We start from the raw sequence: 11486 nt of genomic DNA on the forward strand, positions 1-11486 counted from the left end.
TCTTTATATATTTCCCTAATCTTCTATTCTATTTTTTCTATTTCTATAAACAGTATCACTTTAATCACGATTCAGTTTAATAAAGCTATGTTAACGTCACATTAACTTTATGCGCGCGCTAATCGTTCGAACCACTTACCCAATCGCTAATCGAATAATGGTTTTTAAAATAACATTAACGACACCTCCAATCAAAAATTGATTACTAATGGATGCTAAGTGAGACGTTAATCAACGGTTCAGGCTGTTGGATTAAATTAAAGATGGGTTTTATAAAACCATTAATCTCGTTCAAAAATGTCATTTAGTAAAAAAGTATTGATATATTATAAAAATCTCCGAGTATATTCTATCCTTTCTATTAGATGTTCACTAATTCCCCTTTTTCTTAGCTCCATCCCCATCTACGAATTGTGCAAAAAATGACTAAGAATACAACATCTTGTTCTTCTTTCTTTTCTCCAGCGTGCCCCTATCGTGGCATTAGGGGGAGATGTACACGGATCCATTTTTTGAAGTGTTCCCTCTCCCCAGCAAGACCCTTGAGCTACTACATAGTCTTCTACATTACTATATCTTCCCAAATTGTTCTCAGTCATCTTTTCGACCGGCTGCATATTCTCGAATGCTGGCTGTTTCGTACTCTGTGTCGTCGTCTTTCTTGCATCCCTCCGGAGGCATTTCATTTAGACCGCATCTACTGATGTCCCGTCTATTTACGGCCAAGCTTTCACTGCTATAGGTAAGTATAGGCTCAATGACCGCTTTATAACCCCTTGTCTTGGCCTGCCGTCTTACATAATCCTTTCCAAACATACACCGACTGAGGATATACTAAGCCTTGGTAGCTTTGTGCACTCTGTTACTGACCTCTTCAGTAAGCTTGCCCGTCTGGTGGATTGCTGTGTCTAGATATTGATAGCTGTATATTTGGATTCGATGTGGATGTTATCCACCTGTTTCTCTGCGATTTGACTCTTCATCTTGTTCAGCATCATGCCCCTCTCCTTTCGAGTTTCTGACCACTCGAGTACAGCCAGTTACAATTTCCTCTCCTAGGCTGAAATGAGAACTATATCATTTGCATATATCAGAGTCTGGCACATAATTGGTCCGAGGTTGAGCATACTGATCACCGAAGTGTCATTTCTTCTCTTGTATCTACTTCATCCAAAAAACCTACAACTAGCAATGGGGATGTTCAACACCTTTTTTTTCATGACCTCTAGCATATTCGTCATGGATAAGAATACAGTATAAAATTAAATCCATATGCAATTTTGATTTATAGCTGAAGTAATCATAGACTTCACACAAGAAAACTTTTTCCTTCTCAATTTAATCTATTATATATTATTATTATATCCTTTATACACAGATCCTTATTACTCACCCTTATTAATCGATTTTTAATAATCCTACTTGTATCCGACTACTTAATAAATTCCAAAATTGCACGGAAAAATGACACTTACACTATATAATATTCACAGTCATCACAGTAATGAAGTACAACGTCACATATCGAGATTGGCGCTAACTACGTAATAGTTAGCGTGTATTCAAAATGACATTGATTTAAATTGCGGAGTTCATTTGCACTGTTTGAACATGATATATTTGGACCATCTGATCTAAATATCAAACGGTGTAAATATAGCAATTTCAAACGACACAGTATATGCGTTTCTAACTTATTAATCAGTATTCCATGCATTAAATGTGCCAATTACTACTCAGAGTATAGTGCCTGTTGTGAAGTAAATCAAAATAATAACTAAATATTTATTACTTTTTCGACTATTTGGAAAAGATCACTACATTAATGAGTAAATTTGATAATGTCGCACATTCACATAATTATAGGGCGGATTAGACTATAAGGGTGGATTTGCCCGCAAATCGCCGAATTTGAATGGATTAAAATACTTACCGTGTTTTACTGGATAAGGGGATTTGGTGTAATTCGACACTCTCTTTCCTGGATTAAAGAGTACAAATTTCATTTTGCAATGAGTACATTAAGTTCTAAACGTCACATTCGAAAATTTATTCCTGATAGATACATTTTCAAAGGCATTTTCAATTCGTAAACGTAAATTCGCGAGATCTTCAATTTCATCACTGTACACTATGTAGCCCCAGAAGAAAAAATACTGGTGTGAAGTTATCCATAAATCCCAGCAATAAACTTAAAACATTAATAATTCCGTAACTAATACGATTTGGGTAACCAAATTTTACACAGAGGTCACTCTTACCCTCAAGAACAGCTTACCACCCCCATTTGGTAAAAAAAATTTGTTTCAACCCCCACCCCCGAAAAAGGGATGTTTTCGCCCTGATGGGCACCTTCGAATTAAACCAAATTCTACCACATAATAGAACACAGTTCTAAGTATTTTTATCAATTTTCAAAACACCGTAAGCCCTAACGGTTTTCGAGAAAAAAAATCATTCTTATAAACCGCGGATGGGACTTTAGGGGTGAATTTGACCCCGTTGGGCACCTCCAAAATTGACGAAATTTTAGGATGATTTAGAGGATGCCTTTAGCGATTTAAATCGACCATCCAAACACCGTAAGGTATAACGGTTTCCGAGAAAAAAAAATTGTTATTAGACACTATAGGTATACAGCGCGGCGCGGACTTTGGGGGTGAATTTGACCCCGTTGGGCACCTCCAAAATTGATGAAATTTTAGGATGATTTAGAGGATGCCTTTAGCGATTGAAATCAACCATCCAAACACCGTAATGTATTACGGTTTCCGAGAAAAAAAATCTGTTATTAGACACTATAAGTATACAGCGCGGCGCGGACTTTGGGGGTGAATTTGACCCCGTTGGGCACCTCCAAAATTGACGAAATTTTAGGATGATTTAGAGGATGCCTTTAGCGATTGAAATCAACCATCCAAACACCGTAATGTATTACGGTTTCCGAGAAAAAAAATGTGTTATTAGACACTATAGGTATACAGCGCGGCGCGGACTTTGGGGGTGAATTTGACCCCGTTGGGCACCTCCAAAATTGACGAAATTTTAGGATGATTTAGAGGATGCCTTTAGCGATTTAAATCGACCATCCAAACACCGTAAGGTATAACGGTTTCCGAGAAAAGAAAATTGTTATTAGACACTATAGGTATACAGCGCGGCGCGGACTTTGGGGGTGAAATTGACCCCGTTGGGCACCTCCAAAATTGACGAAATTTTAGGATGATTTAGAGGATGCCTTTAGCGATTGAAATCAACCATCCAAACACCGTAATGTATTACGGTTTCCGAGAAAAAAAATCTGTTATTAGACACTATAAGTATACAGCGCGGCGCGGACTTTGGGGGTGAATTTGACCCCGTTGGGCACCTCCAAAATTGACGAAATTTTAGGATGATTTAGAGGATGCCTTTAGCGATTTAAATCGACCATCCAAACACCGTAAGGTATAACGGTTTCCGAGAAAAGAAAATTGTTATTAGACACTATAGGTATACAGCGCGGCGCGGACTTTGGGGGTGAATTTGACCCCGTTGGGCACCTCCAAAATTGATGAAATTTTAGGATGATTTAGAGGATGCCTTTAGCGATTGAAATCAACCATCCAAACACCGTAATGTATTACGGTTTCCGAGAAAAAAAATCTGTTATTAGACACTATAGGTATACAGCGCGGCGCGGACTTTGGGGGTGAATTTGACCCCGTTGGGCACCTCCAAAATTGACGAAATTTTAGGATGATTTAGAGGATGCCTTTAGCGATTTAAATCGACCATCCAAACACCGTAAGGTATAACGGTTTCCGAGAAAAGAAAATTGTTATTAGACACTATAGGTATACAGCGCGGCGCGGACTTTGGGGGTGAATTTGACCCCGTTGGGCACCTCCAAAATTGATGAAATTTTAGGATGATTTAGAGGATGCCTTTAGCGATTGAAATCAACCATCCAAACACCGTAATGTATTACGGTTTCCGAGAAAAAAAATCTGTTATTAGACACTATAGGTATACAGCGCGGCGCGGACTTTGGGGGTGAATTTGACCCCGTTGGGCACCTCCAAAATTGACGAAATTTTAGGATGATTTAGAGGATGCCTTTAGCGATTTAAATCGACCATCCAAACACCGTAATGTATTACGGTTTCCGAGAAAAAAAATCTGTTATTAGACACTATAGGTATACAGCGCGGCGAGGACTTTGGGGGTGAATTTGACCCCGTTGGGCACCTCCAAAATTGACGAAATTTTAGGATGATTTAGAGGATGCCTTTAGCGATTTAAATCGACCATCCAAACACCGTAAGGTATAACGGTTTCCGAGAAAAGAAAATTGTTATTAGACACTATAGGTATACAGCGCGGCGCGGACTTTGGGGGTGAATTTGACCCCGTTGGGCACCTCCAAAATTGATGAAATTTTAGGATGATTTAGAGGATGCCTTTAGCGATTTAAATCGACCGTCAAGACACCGTAACCCTTAACGGCTTCAGAGAAAAAAATTTGTTATTAAATTGTACACGTATGTAGACCAGATAGCAGGTGCCTTTAGCGATTTTAATAGATTATGAAAACTGCGAAACTCTTAATATTTCATGGAAAAAATAAATTTTGTTAAGAAAGGCATTTTGTAGTTTTATGAGCTTTTAGTCGTTACTGACAAAGGGTAAGAACTCCGCCATGTGCAGTTACAAAAGGCGCAGGTATTAAGGAAAAAATATGTCCATATTTTTTGCATTATAAGTGCATTCCGGGAAAATAGTTGCCGACTTATTCGGCGTTGTTTTAGAGCGCCTTTGTTTTTTTTTAGATTTTGCCAGAAGGGTGAGGAGTAAACTTATAAATGTGCTTAAACTATTCTATTGGGGACGGAGATCACTAGTTGATATATTTTGCTGTAGTTCGCGCTTTATGGATATTTTATCGGTTCTTTTTAGAATCAATCTGCTTCGATATTTTCGTTAATATTTTTGTGTATATAATATATTGTGTATAAATAAGTTATTATATTTATATATAATATAAATTAGAAATTACAAATATAGTTATATTTAATTAAATATATAATATATATATATTAATATTTGGCGAGGTAACGACGTCTTCATTTAGAAGCGCGAAGTTAATAAAGAAATAGTGATATTCAGAAACTTATTTTTGATGTTAATAAATGTACAGGGAATTCCTTTTTAACTTCTTTTCAGCAAAAAGGTCACTTAAGCAGGTACGTGGCTTACGAGTTAGTGCATTGTAAGTACACTTACACCGGCTTTGACCAATCATAGCCATCGATATTACTGTAACACAGGTAAGAACTTAATAATATATAAAGGTTCCTCAGCTATTGCAGAGATCAGTTGTTCTGCTTATCTCTTGTTAAAACCAGTGACCAGCGAAGATGCCGACGAAATTACTGTTTTTGGGCGATAGTAATTTTTGCCGAATGCTACGTACTATACAAAGTAAGTATTTGTTTTAACAGATATGAAGTTAATTCCTACTAATGGTATATATTTTTAGGACGACAATCAAAACGGACAAGCAACGGAAAATATTTCCTCGACTTAGCAGTAGGCGGTCAAACAATACTAAAACTTTTGCGGCGCGCAAAGTGTATTCCAAAAACATGTTCCCCTTGGTTTTGTGGAGATATTGTTGAACGACATATCGTTATAATGATAGGAACTAACGATATACTCCACAAAACATCACCATCCCAACTAAAGTCCCAATATTCTCACCTCTTCCGCTTCCTTCTTTCCTTAAATCCTAAAGGAATACAAATTTGCACAATTCCTCCCTGCAAAAACTTCGAGTCTGTGAACGTAAGATATTATAATTTCTATGTCATGCTATAAATAAATACTCTCTATGCCTTTATAGGAAATCAATCATTACATTCGACGGTTTTGTGCTGAAAAGCAAATCAATTGTACCGACATTGAAGCAATTGTTAACAGAAACATGATGGAAGGGTAACACAACGTGAACATTTTTCTTTTCTTATGTGTTTAATACAAATTTCTACACAGGGATGGCATTCACTTAAATGAACAAGGATTGGAAGCGGTTTGGAACGCGGTAGCAACTAATTATAATAATATTCTCAATCCATTACACAATTTAATTATAAGTAAAACAGACCATTAATATAATAGATTTCATTCTTTATCAAAAGTTTTTTTTTCTATCAAAAATCCACTCTCCAAATCATCCTAAAATTTCAGACAATCTCGGAAACCGTAATACATTACGGTGTTTGGATGGTTGATTTCAATCGCTAAAGGCATCCTCTAAATCATCCTAAAATTTCGTCAATTTTGGAGGTGCCCAACGGGGTCAAATTCACCCCCAAAGTCCGCGCCGCGCTGTATACCTATAGTGTCTAATAACACATTTTTTTTCTCCGAAACCGTAATACATTACGGTGTTTGGATGGTTGATTTCAATCGCTAAAGGCATCCTCTAAATCATCCTAAAATTTCGTCAATTTTGGAGGTGCCCAACGGGGTCAAATTCACCCCCAAAGTCCGCGCCGCGCTGTATACCTATAGTGTCTAATAACTAGGGCACGGAACTTTTGTAACGGAACGATACGATTTACCCCCTCCACTTGTTCTCCTAGAAAATAAGTCGGTGGCGTCAAGTCAACTCACCTCATCGGTTGTTGTTGACGACCAACAATCGGTTTATTACACGTCAGTGTCAACTGTCAGTACGATTTGAAAATATTAAAAAAATATATATTTTATAACTTTAATTCAAACAAACAGGATCCGATTTGTAATATCAATCACAAATCGGATACGGATATAAAAATATTGCTGTTAACGTATATTCAAACAACCATCCCTAAACTTTCATCTGTAAATGACGTTCTAGTTGACGTTAAAATGTGTTTGTACCTAGAAAATGATCTTTCAACATCACAATTTGTAAGTGGAGCATAAATAAAATACTGAGCTATTGAACCATATTTTTCCTTAAGAGTTAAAGGTATATTGTTCTCGACAATTTGTTGAACAATTTTCAAATCCGAACAACAATTTTACCACAAAGGGAAACTAAAAACAATTCTTAAAAAAAACTATAATACGAACTCAAACAGAACTCCAAATTCCAATTAAAGGTAACTAAAGAAAGATAAATAGCAAATTTGACGAAATTATGCGGATGAAAAGCGTCGAATACTGCACATTTGAACAACAGTGAAATCGTACTGACAGTTGACAATGTTGACATTGATGCGCAATAAAAAACCGATCGTCGGTCGTCAATAACAACCGATCAGGTGAGTTGACTTGACGCCACCGACTCATTTTCTAGGAGAACAAGTGGAGGGGGTAAATCGTATCGTACCGTTACAAAAGTTCCGGGCCCTACTAATAACACATTTTTTTTCTCCGAAACCGTAATACATTACGGTGTTTGGATGGTTGATTTCAATCGCTAAAGGTATCCTCTAAATCATCCTAAAATTTCGTCAATTTTGGAGGTGCCCAACGGGGTCAAATTCACCCCCAAAGTCCGCGCCGCGCTGTATACCTATAGTGTCTAATAACACATTTTTTTTCTCCGAAACCGTAATACATTACGGTGTTTGGATGGTTGATTTCAATCGCTAAAGGCATCCTCTAAATCATCCTAAAATTTCGTCAATTTTGGAGGTGCCCAACGGGGTCAAATTCACCCCCAAAGTCCGCGCCGCGCTGTATACCTATAGTGTCTAATAACAATTTTCTTTTCTCGGAAACCGTTATACCTTACGGTGTTTGGATGGTCGATTTAAATCGCTAAAGGCATCCTCTAAATCATCCTAAAATTTCGTCAATTTTGGAGGTGCCCAACGGGGTCAAATTCACCCCCAAAGTCCGCGCCGCGCTGTATACCGATAGTGTCTAATAACAGATTTTTTTTCTCGGAAACCGTAATACATTACGGTGTTTGGATGGTTGATTTCAGTCGCTAAAGGCATCCTCTAAATCATCCTAAAATTTCGTCAATTTTGGAGGTGCCCAACGGGGTCAAATTCACCCCCAAAGTCCGCGCCCCGCTGTATACCTATTGTGTCTAATAACACATTTTTTTTCTCGGAAACCGTAATACATTACGGTGTTTGGATGGTTGATTTCAATCGCTAAAGGCATCCTCTGAATCATCCTAAAATTTCGTCAATTTTGGAGGTGCCCAACGGGGTCAAATTCACCCCCAAAGTCCGCGCCGCGCTGTATACCTATAGTGTCTAATAACACATTTTTTTTCTCCGAAACCGTAATACATTACGGTGTTTGGATGGTTGATTTCAATCGCTAAAGGCATCCTCTAAATCATCCTAAAATTTCGTCAATTTTGGAGGTGCCCAACGGGGTCAAATTCACCCCCAAAGTCCGCGCCGCGCTGTATACCTATAGTGTCTAATAACACATTTTTTTTCTCCGAAACCGTAATACATTACGGTGTTTGGATGGTTGATTTCAATCGCTAAAGGCATCCTCTAAATCATCCTAAAATTTCGTCAATTTTGGAGGTGCCCAACGGGGTCAAATTCACCCCTAAAGTCCCATCCGCGGTTTATAATACTGATTGTTTTTCTCGAAAACCGTTAGGGCTTACGGTGTTTTGAAAATTGATAAAAATACTTAGAAGTGTGTTCTATTATGTGGTAGAATTTCGTTTAATTCGAAGGTGCCCATCAGGGCGAAAACATCCCTTTTTCGGGGGTGAGGGTTGAAAAATTTTTTTTTTACCAAATGGGGGTGGTTAGCTGTTCTTGAGGGTAAGAGTGACCTGTGTGTGAAATTTGGTTACCCAAATCGTATTGGTTACGGAATTATTAATGTTTTAAGTTTATTGCTGGGATTTATGGATAACTTCACACCAGTAGAAAAAATCCATCATATTTAAATCTGGGCATCGATTTATAGGACCATGACGTCCTAAACAACGACAGGGGATTGTTGCATTTATCCAATTACCCACATTTCTACTAAAATGTGGCGGGGCGCCATCATGCATAAATATGAAATTCCTTATGTATTGCAAAGGTACAACATCTGGTATACCTTGTAGATGTTGTAAATATGAATCTCCGTAAATATTAACCGGTTTGCTATAAAATACGGACCCAACAAAACGTCACCAATAACTGATGTTGAAACCGCCGTTCTTGTATAGAAAGTGAATTTTCATAACTCTAGGTATGATTATTGTGGTAATTTTGAATTCCTTGACGACTGAAACACGCCTCATCCGTCCACATAATTTTATTAATGAGCTGATTATCGACGGAATTTTGATCAGTTCACCACACACAAAACTCGACCCTTAGAGGATAATCTGCCGGTAACTTTTGATCTTTTGTGGGATGGAATACAACAAGTTATGATGTAAAATTCTCCAAACAGACATATGTGATGTATTACGGATTGTTTTCAATGCTTTCCAAAATTTTATCTTCATGAGTGAAATCTTTTTAAGGACCGCGATCTTTCATTTTGGGTTGTAACTGACCAGTTAGTCAAAGTCTTCGAACTACATTAATAAACTTTTGTACATTTGGCAAACGGCGGTTAGGAAATTGTACAGAATATTGTAGCCTTGCAGCATCAGTGTATTAAAAGATTATATTCGGAATAATTTAATAGTTTTTCAAATAAACGTTTGTGTCAATATTAAAGCAATACATAAGCAAAGCCTGCTTAGTATAATTCATTATCTAGTAGTACTCAAACTTGCGAACTCTTAACTTTATCCTGTCATATCTTAAGAAGGATAAAGAATGGTTTATTGTGTTACTAATTTTACAACATAATTTTTTTATTCATACCTGACACACCCTGTATATAAAATTCATTATTCATTCATCCTATATTTAAATCCAAATATTTGAAAATATGTTCATGCCAAATTTAAAACAAGTTGTTCTAAAAATAAAAATCAAAGTGTAAATTTAACTTAAGTGTAGAACGTATTTGAACGTTTTTTGAGACGTGTAATTATTTAATTAATTAGTAATCAATAGTAATATCTTGGAATACTGATTTTGACTTCCTCTGTACATACTAAAAAAAAAACGTTTGAATAAAGATATATAGATGAGTTTTTTAGGGATTCAATTAAAATTTTAAATAACTTCCATCAAAATATGAATAAAATTGAATATGGAACATATTTGTAAACAAAAAATATGGATATAAAAAGTAAATTTGAATAAATAAAATGTGGGATAGTCGTGTTTACCAATATAGGAGGCTGGTTATAAAAAAGTGAACCTAACCTATATCGATTAACAAACCCACATTTTAGAATGAGTTTTAAACAAAATCGAGACGATTACTGTAACAATTTCAACAAGTACACCTTTAATAAACCCATAAACTTACCTGAAATAATATAATTCATAATGAGATGTATCCGAAACTGCCGAAAATTATCTTCCGTCCAGCCAAACACAATTCAAGGTCTCACATTTATCAAAACACGCCAAGTGTCACTCGAGCAGAACGTACGGTGGCACTTAAAACGCGAACCGTCGTACAAGAACTCACCGCACCGTGCCCATAACGAAGAAAAGGGTGAAAATCCGTGGAAAATGGAGCGAAAATCGTTTAAAAAATCACACACGTCCAAGTAAAGGTTGTTTTCAACATGGCCGCCGAAAACTCTGCTATTTCACAAGGATTTGTTGACCCTGGCGCTTTGGCGATTTCTATTGGCCGAAAGACACTGGCGCACTCTCTCATTGGACGTATTCAAGGTTAGGGGCAAAACATCAAACTGCACCTGTCAACCGATATTTTCTAATAAAATACATTATAAAAACCCTTCAAATTAACCTTAATTCAAGTTTGAAATGTACGCGGAACAACGTCAAATCGACAATCACCGCCTAACTAACCTCAAAGTTTCAGTCGCGTAACTGTCGATCACATGGTCAGACATATTTAACATATTAGAATGATGGCGCCATCTATACGCCGACCTTGGTAATTAACTCGTTGTGTTAAATTAAAAATTTATCGGTAGGTTGCACCACTCGTTTATTTAAAAGCGCCAAATTTAAATATTTTTATATTATTACTCATTTAAACTTACCTTTTAAAGTATATTTTTTTATTGTGTTCACTTAACTTTTTTTTTTGGTTATTTAAGGAGATTATTTAAATAATAAATGAAAAAGGTTTAGTTTTTATTAAATTATTTTTTTTAGGTGGTTAATTTTCACATTTTTTAATAGTTGAAACAGAGAAGTGATTACTTCAACAAAGCCGAATATTTTCTGGGAATCTTTACAACCCCGCTTTTCCACATCCATGCGCTCCTGTCCTGACAACAATGTTGCCTAGCAACCCCAAAAACGTCATTAGCCCCAGATTCGTTTCCTCTGCAAAATATTGACCAAAATACAGGGTCGCTCATGTATCGAAACGCTCGGTTGTTTCGTAAACTAAGATAGCTAACAAAATATGTTAAGATACAAAAGTTT

At 36.7% G+C, this 11486-nt stretch overlaps 2 long non-coding RNA genes across 3 annotated transcripts in view; one reads left to right on the forward strand and one right to left on the reverse strand.

Annotated features, from left to right (window-relative positions):
• LOC111427878 (uncharacterized) overlaps positions 1-10892 on the reverse strand; it is a 32545-nt gene extending 21653 nt beyond the window's left edge. The window contains exon 1 of the long non-coding RNA XR_011640661.1: positions 10384-10892. This is a non-coding gene — a long non-coding RNA (uncharacterized lncRNA). The remainder of the gene's footprint in view (positions 1-10383) is intronic.
• LOC111415116 (uncharacterized) lies at positions 5052-6150 on the forward strand. 2 transcript variants are annotated; one of them, XR_011640706.1, is made up of 4 exons: positions 5052-5463; positions 5522-5826; positions 5885-5976; positions 6034-6150. It is a non-coding gene; the product is annotated as an uncharacterized lncRNA (long non-coding RNA). The 2 variants fall into 2 exon arrangements; XR_011640705.1 differs by having other exon boundaries at positions 5052-5826.
• Positions 10893-11486: the final 594 nt, after the last annotated feature.

The sequence above is a fragment of the Onthophagus taurus genome, chromosome 6 (assembly GCF_036711975.1).
Source record: "Onthophagus taurus isolate NC chromosome 6, IU_Otau_3.0, whole genome shotgun sequence".
NCBI lineage: Eukaryota > Metazoa > Arthropoda > Insecta > Coleoptera > Scarabaeidae > Onthophagus > Onthophagus taurus.